Source organism: Magallana gigas, chromosome 8 (assembly GCF_963853765.1).
Source record: "Magallana gigas chromosome 8, xbMagGiga1.1, whole genome shotgun sequence".
Lineage (NCBI taxonomy): Eukaryota > Metazoa > Mollusca > Bivalvia > Ostreida > Ostreidae > Magallana > Magallana gigas.
Window position 1 is genome coordinate 47,558,810 of NC_088860.1, and position 13,178 is coordinate 47,571,987.

Consider the following 13,178-nt stretch of genomic DNA (forward strand, 5'->3'; position numbering starts at 1 on the left):
CGTTGTCAGATTTTTATTGTTTGGTAAATATATGTGCACCATATCCGTATTTCAACTCGAACATCAGTGAAACTTAATCAACAGTTAGTCGCAAAGAATAGCAAAATGAACATATTTAATTTGATTTCTTTTATCATTAACTGTAATTCTACGGACACTTATAAAGTAGATGTTTAAGTTGTTTAATCTCCGAGTTCATGGCTGCGCCGGGTACCCCGACCACCGACTTGTTTATCTACTGTCGTAAACAAAATATTAAATATTCTTTTAATACTAGATACGATCTCGTTACGAGTAACGAGTAGGTCTTCCGTTCAATTTTTTAAACGATTCTATTAAAATATCAATGAAATTTCAAAATTCTCCCTCAACCACTTCCTTTTAGATAATGTATACGATTGTCAATATCCTTTAAAATGCTTAACAAAGAGTTTTGCTTTTTAACATACAGCACATTAAAGATTTAAGATTTTAGTCTCCTAAAATCTCTAAATACGTCATCAATGGGTTTGGAAATGAGTTTTACAAACTGATATTGCTGCGATCAACAACTTTGTTTTTATAATGCATTACAAAATCTTGATCATTTTTAACGTATGAGTAATAGAGTTTAGGAGTCTATTGGCCCCTAATTTTAGGGGCCAGTCCCTTTTTCTTGATTTTATACGAAAGGTCTCATGAATACTAACATTTTTGGTTCTTACATCCATCTGAAATTGATGTTTACTTTTGAGATACAAATGATTGAATATTTTAGGGGCCAGCCCTCTAGATCCCTAATGGGGACAGAAATTCGTGTTTTGATAAGTAGAATCAATTTAAATCATTTAATCAAACATTTTCTCTTCTTTGATGTCTAACAAAATATGTATACTTCTCTAGTTATTTTTCGTCAAAGTTTTAGTACTTTGGCCCCTAAAAATCCCTAATTACGTAATAAATGGGCGTGGCAATGATTTTTTCGAATAGATATTGGTACGATCAACAACTTTTCTTCTATAATGCATTACAAAATCTTTATCGTTTTTAAGTTAATTTTAATAGAGTTAACGAGTGCCTTGGCCCCTAAAAAAAGGGGCCAGCCCCTTTTTCTTGATTTCTTTGAAAAGGTCTTAAGAATACAAACATTTTTGTTCTTACACCCATGTAAAATTGTTGATCATTTTTGAGATACAAATGATTGAATATTTCAGGGGCCAGCCCTCTAGATCCTTAATGGGGACAGAAATTCGTGTTTTGATCAGTGGAATTAATTTAAATCATTTATTCAAAGATTTTCTCTTCTATGATGTCTAACAAAATATGTATACTTCTCTAGTTATTTTTCGTCAAAGTTTAAGTACTTTGGCCCCTAAAAATCCCTAATTACGTAATAAATGGGCGTGGCAATGATTTTTTCTAAAAGATATTGGTACGATCAACAACTTTGCTTCTATAATGCATTACAAAATCTTTATCGTTTTTAAGCTATATGTAATAGAGTTTACGAGTGCCTTGGCCCCTAAAAAAAGGGGCCAGCCCCTTTTTATTGATTTCGTTGGAAAGAACTTATGATTATCTACTACTTTTGTTATATATATCTTAACAAAATATCGACTGATAAAAAGATACAGATCAAAACGTTTGAAATTTTTGAATGAAAATTCGTACTCAATTTTCGTGCCCAGGCGAGCAACAAGAAATGGCGCCAATGGCGTAAAACAAAATAATAGTGCACAACTTCAGACTATAGACTACCTATCCTGAAAATTTCATAGTCATATATCTGATAGTTTCTGAGATCAGCTCTGCACAAAATAGGTCGTAAAAAACTACAAAATGGTCGATAAATCGGTACCGGAAGTGACGACAACAAAAATTTCAAAAACATATAAAATTCAGATGATGACTCATCATCTGTGAAAAAAATGTTGAAAATCGGTCGAATAGTTTTCGAGAAATCGAGTGCACAAAATTTGGAAAAAAAAATAATAATAACTAGATACGATCTCGTTACGAGTAACGAGTAGGTCTTCCGTTTAATTTTATAAACGATTCGATTAAAATATCAATGAAATTTCAGAATTCTCCCTCAACAACCTCCTTTTAGATAATGTATACGATTGTCAATATCCTTTAAAATGCTTAACAAAGAGCTTTGCTTTTTAACATACAGCACATTAAAGATTTAATATTTTAGTCCCCTAAAATCTCTAATTACGTCATCAATGGGTTTGGAAATGAGTTTTACAAACAGATATTGCTGCTATCAACAACTTTGCTTCTATAATGCATTACAAAATCTTGATCATTTTTAAGGTATGAGTAATAGAGTTTAGGAGTCTATTGGCCCCTAATTTAAGGGGCCAGCCCCTTTTTCTTGATTTTATACGAAAGGTCTCATGAATACTAACATTTTTTGTTCTTACATCCATCTAAAATTGTTGATCACTTTTGAGATACAAATGATTGAATATTTTAGGGGCCAGCCCTCTAGATCCTTAATGGGGACAGAAATTCGTCTTTTGATAAGTGGAATCAATTTAAATCATTTTTTCAAACATTTTCTCTTCTATGAAGTCTAACAAAATATGTATACTTCTCTAGTTATTTTTCGTCAAAGTTTAAGTACTTTGGCCCCTAAAAATCCCTAATTACGTAATAAATGGGGGTGACAATGATTTTTTCAAATAGATATTGGTACGATCAACAACTTTGCTTCTATAATGCATTACAAAATCTTAATCGTTTTTAAGTTACTTGTAATAGAGTTTACGAAGGCCTTGGCCCCTAAAAAAGGGGCCAGCCCCTTTTATCTTGATTTGTGTGAAAAGGTCTTAAGAATACAAATATTTTTTGTTCTTACACCCATGTGAAATTGTTGATCATTTTTGAGATACAAATGATTGAATATTTTAGGGGCCAGCCCTCTAGATCCTTAATGGGGACAGAAAAATCGTGTTTTGATAAGTGGAATCAATTTAAATCATTTATTCAAACAATTTCTCTTCTATGATATCTCACAAAATATGTATACTTCTCTAGTTATTTTTCGTCAAAGTTTAAGTACTTTGGCCCCTAAAAATCCCTAATTACGTAATAAAAGGGCGTGGCAATGATTTTTTCAAATAGATATTCGTACGATCAACAACTTTGCTTCTATAATGCATTACAAAATCTTTATCGTTTTTAAGTTATTCGTAATAGAGTTTATGACTTTCTTGGCCCCTAATTTAAGGGGCCAGCCCCTATTTCTTGATTTTGTTGAAAAGGACTTTTGATTATCTACCACTTTTGGTATATATGTTTTAACAAAATATCAACTCATAAAAAGATACAGATCAAAACGTATGAAAAATTTGATTCGAAATTCGTACCCAATTTTCGATCCTATGCGAGCTCCTAGAAATGGCGCCACTGGCGCAAAAAAACTACATTGTGCACAACTTCAACCTATAGTCTACCTATCCTGAAAATTTCATATTCCTATCTCTGATAGTCTCTGAGTTTATGTCTGCACAAAATTAGTCGTAAAAACTTACAAAATCGGCCGTAAATCGGAACCGGAAGTGCCGATTTCAAAATTTCAAAAAACTTCTAGAATTATGACCACTGGCAATCATCTGAGAAAAAATGGTCGAAATCGGCCGAATAGTTTTCGAGAAATCGCGTGCACAAAATTCGTGGAAAAAAATAATAATAATAACTAGATACGATCTCGTTACGAGTAACGAGTAGGTCTTCCGTTCAATTTTAAAACGATTCGATTAAAATATCAATGAAATTTCAGAATTCTCCCTCAACCACCTCCTTTTAGATAATGTATACGAGTGTCAATATCCTTTAAAATGCTTAACAAAGAGTTTTGCTTTTTAACATACAGCACATTAAAGATTTAAGATTTTAGTCCCCTAAAATCTCTAATTACGTCATCAATGGGTTTGGAAATGAGTTTTACAAACAGATATTGCTGCTATCAACAACTTTGCTTCTATAATGCATTACAAAATCTTGATCATTTTTAAGGTATGAGTAATAGAGTTTAGGAGTCTATTGGCCCCTAATTTAAGGGGCCAGCCCCTTTTTCTTGATTTTATACGAAAGGTCTCATGAATACTAACATTTTTTGTTCTTACATCCATCTAAAATTGTTGATCACTTTTGAGATACAAATGATTGAATATTTTAGGGGCCAGTCCTTTAGATCCTTAATGGGGACAGAAATTCGTGTTTTGATAAGTGGAATCAATTTAAATCATTTTTTCAAACATTTTCTCTTCTATGATGTCTAACAAAATATGTATACTTCTCTAGTTATTTTTCGTCAAAGTTTAAGTACTTTGGCCCCTAAAAATCCCTAATTACGTAATAAATGGGCGTGGCAATGATTTTTTCAAATAGATATTGGTACGATCAACAACTTTGCTTCTATAATGCATTACAAAATCTTTATCGTTTTTAAGTTACTTGTAATAGAGTTTAGGAGTCTTTTGGCCCCTTATTTAAGGGGCCAGCCCCTTTTTCTTGATTTTATACGAAAGGTCTCATGAATACTAATATTTTTTGTTCTTACATCCATCTAAAATTGTTGATCACTTTTGAGATACAAATGATTGAATATTTTAGGGGCCAGTCCTCTAGATCCTTAATGGGGACATAAATTCGTGTTTTGATAAGTGGAATCAATTTAAATCATTTTTTCAAACATTTTCTCTTGTATGATGTCTAACAAAATATGTATACTTCTCTAGTTATTTTTCGTCAAAGTTTAAGTACTTTGGCCCCTAAAAATCCCTAATTACGTAATAAATGGGTGTGGCAATGATTTTTTTTAATAGATATTGGTACAATCAACAACTTTGCTTCTATAATGCATTACAAAATCTTTATCGTTTTTAAGTTACCTGTAATAGAGTTTATGAGTGTCTTGGCCCCTTATTTAAGGGGCCAGCCCCTATTTCTTGATTTTGTTGAAAAGAACTTTTGATTATCTACCACTTTTGTTATATATGTTTTAACAAAATATCAACTCATAAAAAGATACAGATCAAAACGTATGAAAAATTTGATTCAAATTCGTACCCAATTTTCGAGCCTAGGCGAGCTCATAGAAATGGCGCCACTGGCGCCAAAAAACTACATTGTGCACAACTTCAACCTATGGTCTACCTATCCTGAAAATTTCATATTCCTATCTCTGATAGTCTCTGAGTTTATGTCTGCACAAAATTAGTCGTAAAAACTTACAAAATCGGCCGTAAATCGGAACCGGAAGTGCCGATTTCAAAATTTAAAAAAACTTCTAGAATTATGACCACTGGCAATCATCTGAGAAAAAATGGTCGAAATCGGCCGAATAGTTTTCGAGAAATCGCGTGCACAAAATTCGTGGAAAAAAATAATAATAATAATAATAATAACTAGAGCAAAGCTCGTTGCAAAGCAACGAGTGGGTTTTCCGCTGATGTCGAAAGTAATGCTAGAAGTACCTCTAAGAAGCAGTGTTCTTAATCTAATGACAAAAGTAACTTAAGTACAAAAAAGATTTTAAAAATCGAATGATTCTTGGTATGACTTAACAAAATCCGAATGGTTTTAAGTACAAATTAACAAAAAAAATAACCATTTCAAGACCGAGTTAACAAAAAAATCAGAATGCGTTTAAGTACGACTTAACAAATTTGACTTCATTTTAGGTAAAAGTTTACTTTATCTGGAACTCACATCTAATTTCTTGACCCAGAAAGCAAAATTAAAATTTCCGTAAAAAATCAATTTTGTTTAAAACATAATTCCGAGCAACATTTCCTCTACATTGCTTTTCAAAGGGTTGACCTTTCGTACTATGCGCTTGTTGCATCATCAATTGTCAGAAACTTATCGATGTATAGTTTACTTAATTTTATTATTCCTCTGTGAATATTTTTATTTAAAATTACTATGAACCAGACAACATTGAAATGGTGAACATTTCAAAGGGCCCCGCTGATGTTATTTTAGAGAATTTTGCTTTGACCTTGACCTATAACTTGAAATTATTCCAGCTGGCATAGAACTTCTAATTCAATTTCATTGCCCCTAACATATAGGCATTTTTGTTCAATCTGACCAAGATTAAGCATATCCGGGAAATATTCTACTGTCTAAAACTAATTTTATTAAGATCTGCTATGACCTTCACATTGACATGGTTCAAGGTCACTGCACGCCATAAACCAATAAGCTCTGTTTAGGCAAAATATTAGCCAATTAGGGGCTAAAAGGAGAGTATATATATGCTCTTAAAATATGGATTTTTGTGTGATCTGATATGACTTTGACACTTGATCTACAAATATCATTAGAGGTCATTGCATATCCTTTGATCAAAGGCATCATGTGGGTGAAGTATGAGCCTGATTGGAGCAAAGGGAGAGAAGATGTACTCCAGACAAGGATTTTTTAAATATAATTCTGCTATGACCTTCACAGTTTACCTTGAAAATAGGTTCAAGGTCACTACACACCCTTTACTCAAAAGCTCTGCTTATGTGAAGTCTGAGCCCTATAGGGGTTAGTAGAAAGTATATATGCTCTGAAAAAAGGATTTTTGCATGATCCGATATGATATTTCACCCTTTACCTAGAAATTTCATGCAATGTCACTGCACATCGATTAACAATAGAGACAGTCTGTGAGTATTAGCCAGATTGGACCAAAGGGAGAGAAGATATGCCCCAGACAAGGATTTTATATATGTAATTCTACTATGACCTTAACCTTATACCTAACAACATGGTTCAAGGTCACTGCACATCCTTAACCCAAAGGAACCCTGTGGATGAGGTATGAGCCAGGTTGGGCCAAGGGGAGAGAAGCTATGCTCCGGTCAAGCGATCTCGGATGGACAGACGGACAAACTGATCACTAGAAGGCGCCCACACAAACTTGCTTTCTATCTAATTTGAAATAGTATCCATGGTATCTGCCCATGGTGAATAGTCATCAAAACCATTCATCAGCAGAATTTGATTTCCCTCCTTTTTAAACTCGGAACACCTCTGACCTAATCAGATCACCGCATTAAATACAAAGTTTGATAACTCTAATTTGTTTATCATCAAGAAATTCTGCATCGCTGACAAATAAAGTTTTCTTCGGTACAATAATATACCAATTAACTGACTATCTGGACAATAGCAAGTTTATTGTCCCACCCCACAGCAACTATTTCCCTTGGCTTTGCCTCATGAAATAGTTGCTGTCTTGAGGGACAATAAACTTGCTATTGTCCTCATACCCAGTAGATACTAAATAGGCATATAATATCCCATCCACCTCCATTTCATGTTATATAACCTCCAGTTTGTAACCTTCAATTTCACTGTGTAAAGTCAACACAACAGTCAAAGCCGCAAGTTTCACAATTTATTACTGCTTCTCATGTACTTAAAATTAGGGGCCTTAATATTGCTTAGGCCTTAAAAAAAAAAAGTTGTGTGTTTCGGGTAACCCGACCTAACCTACAAAAATGGCCCGATCCTCCCATTTTTAGATGCCTGATTTTATCCGACTGTGAATTTTATCTTATTTCCAATAAAAAATACGTTTTTAAATATGAAACAAACAAACATTCTTGGGATTCAGGCAAAAAAAATAGATAAAATAAAAAAAAATCCCCACCTACCTAACCTAATTTTTTCATTAGTGTTACCCTAAACACACTATTTTTTTTTTAGGCCTTACCAATTCCAACAAGAGACATCCCATTAACTATTGATAAACATTAAAATTCATTTCATGAATCTACGCAACACTGGTAAATCTTCAAGTACAGTCACTATCAATTTTACAAAAATATTGACGGTTCTTTATCCGAAACTATTCCTTGTACATGTACCTATAACTGCAATTAGTACACTAACATTTTATGAAAAGACGGTTTGTCTTAGAATAAGAAAGCTAATGCAATTCTGAGAAAAAGAATACCACATATTGCAAATTCCATTGAGGTTTAATAAAAATATGGCCATTTAAGTGAACCCCCCATTTCCAATTTCCATTAGTAAACACAGATTTACAGGGTTCTCCATAGTAAAACATCTTTACCTGACCTTTTAGAGGTCAATTGTTGTTCAACCACCTTTGAAAAGAAACCTTATTCAATACAACATGCATCTACATTATATAATCATGATAAAAGCTTCACATCACTTAGAAATATCCTTACATGTATACCCCCCCCCCCCATCTTTTGATTTTCATAAAAAGTCATGGTTAAAAATGTTTTACCTAATTTTATGAAACTTATGGCAATTTCCTTGAGTCATATCTCACACATATTTGCAAACAATCATCGATGATTCTAAAATTTGATCCTAATTATTTGTTTATTTTATGATTTACACCATTTTAATTAACAAATAGACAGCTGTCCTGCTTGTGATTTCTTGTTTTTATGAAAAAAAGTAAGCTAACAATCATATTTAGTGAATATCTAATCTATTTTGATTTCTAGTCTCCTTCTAACCATGCTAAAACAGTAAGATACAACCTACAAGTTAGATATCTGCCTTGAATTAAAATAAAATTCAAACACCCAGGTAGCTGGAGACAGAGTTGATTTCCATGAAAAATGTTCAAAATTTGACATGTTTTTTTCCTTTTTTTATGCATATATACCTTAGAAAGGTAGAAATAGGTTGTTTCTTGTTCATTTCAAAAGTAATTATCATAGCAGATGTTATTTCAAAGTCAAATGTACATTTACATATCCTAAATGTAATCTTAATGCAGACAATTGGATGGGGTGGGGTGGGGGGGGGGGGGTTCAATTATGTAAACACATCTAAATACCTTTATAAAATAAAAAATAAAGGAAACATAATTGCATACTTTTATTGAAAAACAAATTTTCACAACAATTATGAATTTCTTTAAATAGCCTTAATTTTGTTTTTCATAATTTCTTATCAAACACAAACCACAACATGGGATGATGCTTTCATAAAGTTCCATTATTGTTCATGCATTATCCGATTTAATTTGAATTACCGGTAAAAAGTCTGTAGAACACAAGGAATATGCATGTGGATAGAGGTGACAGGTTAATCTCAAGAGTTGACCCACAAGAATCAACAGGTAAAAGCAATGTGGTGCCATGTCGGAACAAGAGTTCGTTTTGAGCTGAAATAAAAAAAAAAATAATTAGCTGTTTTTACATACATGTACTAGTAATAGCTGTGTTTACATTAACATATGCATATTATTTCTGGAAAAAATACACTGACCATGCAGTGTAATAAGTATTACATATCCCAATACATGACATAACATTTAGGCAGTACAGGATCAAAAATTTGCATATCAAGTCATAATATAATATTAAAAAAAATTCTTAGGTATAGACACTTATTAGATTGAGAGAGAGTTTGAGAGAGAGAGAGAGCTGAGTTTATTTCTTGTAGTGCAACAGTCAAGCATTTCAATTCGAAAATTACAAAGGAATATTACCCATCTGAACAGCGTCAAAGTACATGTATTTCCTTCTGGTATACCATGTTTTATCAATTCTACCGGGTTTTTATTTTGCAAATAAATTTGGCGAGGGTTTTGGTTTCTTTTCTTTTAAATTACATTTTTTAAAAACAATACTATGTGTAATAAGCATAAAACATGTATGAGTAAACTTAATGAAGAATTTTTAATAGATTATTTTTCACAGAATGTGTTACATTACATGTATGTCAATCTTTATAAAAGTAGCGTATATTTCGTGCGTCATAAATTGGAAGTTTTAGTAAATATCATTTACTTGCATGGTAGATATATATGTCTTTAAATGATCTTCACCCTCAAAGATCACCCCTGGCTCTTCCCCTGGCAGGAGTTAACCTGTCAGTTCCAGGGGTTGGTTACAACACCAATATTGTATAGGGATGGAACGATCCACCGATGCACCACGGTATTTATTTTGACGATATTTGGATTGTTACATTTACCATTAATACATTACGATACCTATGCGGACTTTTTTTTATTTTCCAAAAATATCTGAGCTTCATATATCGGCTATTTTTAGTCTGCGCGCCTAATATGAAAGTACAAAGATGGCGGAAAACCTCGTAAAGTTGTCAAACCTGTTAGGAAGCTAAATCTGGAGTGTGGACAACTTTTGGATTACTTGTTAATGAAAAAGTAGTGTATATGAGACTTAAGTAATTTGTAAATTGTGCAACGCTCATTTTAAATATATCAAAATAACTTTGGACATGCGGTAATACATCGACAGATTGAATAAATTTTTAACCCTTGTTCATGTTTTCATTTAGTTGCAATGTATCGTGATATGTATCGTATCGCATCTCATGTATAGTGATATGTACCGAATCGGCTAAGTACAGAAACGTCCAAGCCTTAATATTGTAACAGGATGGGAGAAATAATGAAGGACCAAACCAGGAATTAAACCTGGTCCCCCTGAATCTCTAGTCAGGTGCTCTACCAACTGAACACTGGTATTTAAACCGGTCTGACCGTCACATATATAAAAAGTTATTTTAAACAATGGTGTTCAATAAAAAATAACACTTGCAACCTTCAGTTTTTGTCTGTAATTAATCAATATTGGCTTGCGATCAGTTATCGTTGAGTACCATTTTTCATCAGTGCATTGTTACGTCATTTTATCAACACATAAAATTATATACGAAAATATGATGTAACATTGCACCAGCGAGAAATGGTCCTTGACAAGAACTGCTGGCATGCCAGTACTGCCAGTAGTCAGATTAAAAAAAGAGAATATAAATGAAAAATTACATTTTAAACATTAACAAGGACAATTCAAGTACATATCAAAACTGCTAAACAAGAAAAATTATGTGAACTGGTAGAGTGGTACGCATAGTTCTAACTTGTAAACTACATGTACAAGTACATGTACCGGTTACCCGTTGGTCTGCTAAACCTCTCTAATGATACATTGATCGGCATCATAAAAATATTAAAGACTTTTTAGTCATGTTTTAACTCTGAAGTCTGAAGTATACAATTTTATTTACTTGATGTTACATGTATGTCTACAGGGTATTTATGTCTACATTTGGAGTCTTCCGCACAAGAATATGATCATATGTTTCTAATTAGACCCTGCTTTGAATTTTGAGTTGAAAATTCACAATCTAATTTTTTTTTAAATAGATAAATTTGGTCATCCTTTCCAGTCACCAATGAACCTCGAGCAAGTCTAAACATCCAGTAAACAATGTAAAAATTACACGTTAGTAAACAAACACCCACTCCATAACAAAACATCTAACTCTGTAATTCTTATAAAATTCTTAACCCAGCAGATGTCAAATCATCAAGATATATTTGTAAATTCATACGCGATGGACATATCATAAGAAAATCTATGTACAGTACCAACTACATGTATATTTGTATACTGTATGTATGACTTTCGCCACATGTGGATTTTGTCAACAAATTGAATTGTAATTTACACAAAATTCTGGTAAAAAGGAGAAAAAAACAAGTGAAAGGTACAACATTTGGGATTCAATTCTGTTAAAAGGATTTATATCGTCTGGACTAGAAAAATAACATACATCAGTGACAGTGTGCACGTACTTACATGTACATCTATAGACTAAATGTTAACCAGTTAACATGCTGACATTTTAACCACTATAGACAAGAAACTTTAAAAGGAATAAAAAGCCTCACCTTCTTCAGTAACATCCACATAGATCACACACTTTAATGTCCATCTTTTCCCCTTTATTACTCGTAGCTTATCAACGGCTGATCAATGGAAACATAAACATCCGTCGGCATGGTCGACAGAAGTGTGGCTGTCAGAATTTCCTCGTAAACGATTCACACGAGAATATATCCCTCCTTATACAAATATGTAGTATTGTTCCCTGTGCATGTTCATCTGTTTCACAGTAACTTGAAAATGCATGTGTAAACCGAAAAATGCACAACTTATCTTCTGCATTACGCTCTCTCTTTTCTACAATGCCGTTCGTTACTGTTTACATTCGCGGGTCCGCGACAAACATTGCAAACATTTGTTCTGCGTGGCCGATTAGAACGTGTTAAAAAAGTAGTTGAATTCATAAATGATATAGCCTAGATGAAAAAAAAATGAAATTGAATCACAACAATTTATCTAAGACGCAACACAATGTAATGCAGTAAATGCCTGGGCCTTAAAACGGCATTTGTTCGCTTGTGTGTCTATGTAGACAAATTAACTCGTTCATGTACGATTCACACATATTTGTTTTATGAAATTTGAAAAAAATAGGGCACAGAACTTTTTAAATTTGATACCAAATGACATTATTTAATATGTTAACAATAACTGAATTAATTTTTTTTCATAAAATGATAACGATTTTTGCTATCAGAAAAATACGTGTATGAGCTGCTGACCCCTAATTATAGGGGCCAGCCCTTTTTTCTTAATTTTAAATGAAAGCTCTCGTTATTCTTAACAACTTTTGTTCTATATGTATTAACAAATTATTTTTAGTTTAAAGGTTATTATACAAAAAGCAACAAAATTTCAGACCCCCCAAAACCTTAAACTTTACCGGCAAATAGCTTAAAAACTAAAAAACATTTTGCCAAAATCTTCATGCCAGCAAAACTATAAAATGTTACCAACAATTCTGCTAAATTTCATGCAACTATCTTTTGTAGTTCCCTAGATCAACTCTGGACAAAAGACCCCCCAATTTTCAATTAAAGGGCAATAACTCATAACCGGAAGTGAATTTTAAAAATTTGAAAAAAACGTCCCTAGATATTAACATTGTCTACATACCCTGAAAGTTTCATAACAATCAGACAACAAATGTACGAGAAATGGCCTACACAAAATTTGCGGATAAAAAAAAAAACTAGAGCAAAGCTCGTTGCAAAGCAACGAGTGGGTCTTCCGTTAATGTCGGAAGTAAAGCTGAAAGTTCATTTCATGAATCTACGCAACACTGGTAAATCTTCACGTACAGTCACTATCAATTTTACAAAAATATTGACGGTTCTTTATCCGAAACTATTCCTTGTACATGTACCTTTAACTGCAATTAGTACACTAACATTTTATGAAAAGACGGTTTGTCTTAGAATAAGAAAGCTAATGCAATTCTGAGAAAAAGAATACTACATATTGCAAATTCCATTGAGGTTTAATAAAAATATG

General features: G+C 32.8%; 1 long non-coding RNA gene across 1 annotated transcript; it reads right to left on the minus strand.

Annotated features, from left to right (window-relative positions):
• Window positions 1-8,841: 8,841 nt before the first annotated feature.
• Window positions 8,842-12,887, minus strand: LOC136270717 (uncharacterized). The gene is made up of 2 exons (XR_010708556.1): window positions 11,690-12,887; window positions 8,842-9,145 (listed from the first exon to the last, which is right to left on the minus strand). It is a non-coding gene; the product is annotated as an uncharacterized lncRNA (long non-coding RNA).
• Window positions 12,888-13,178: the final 291 nt, after the last annotated feature.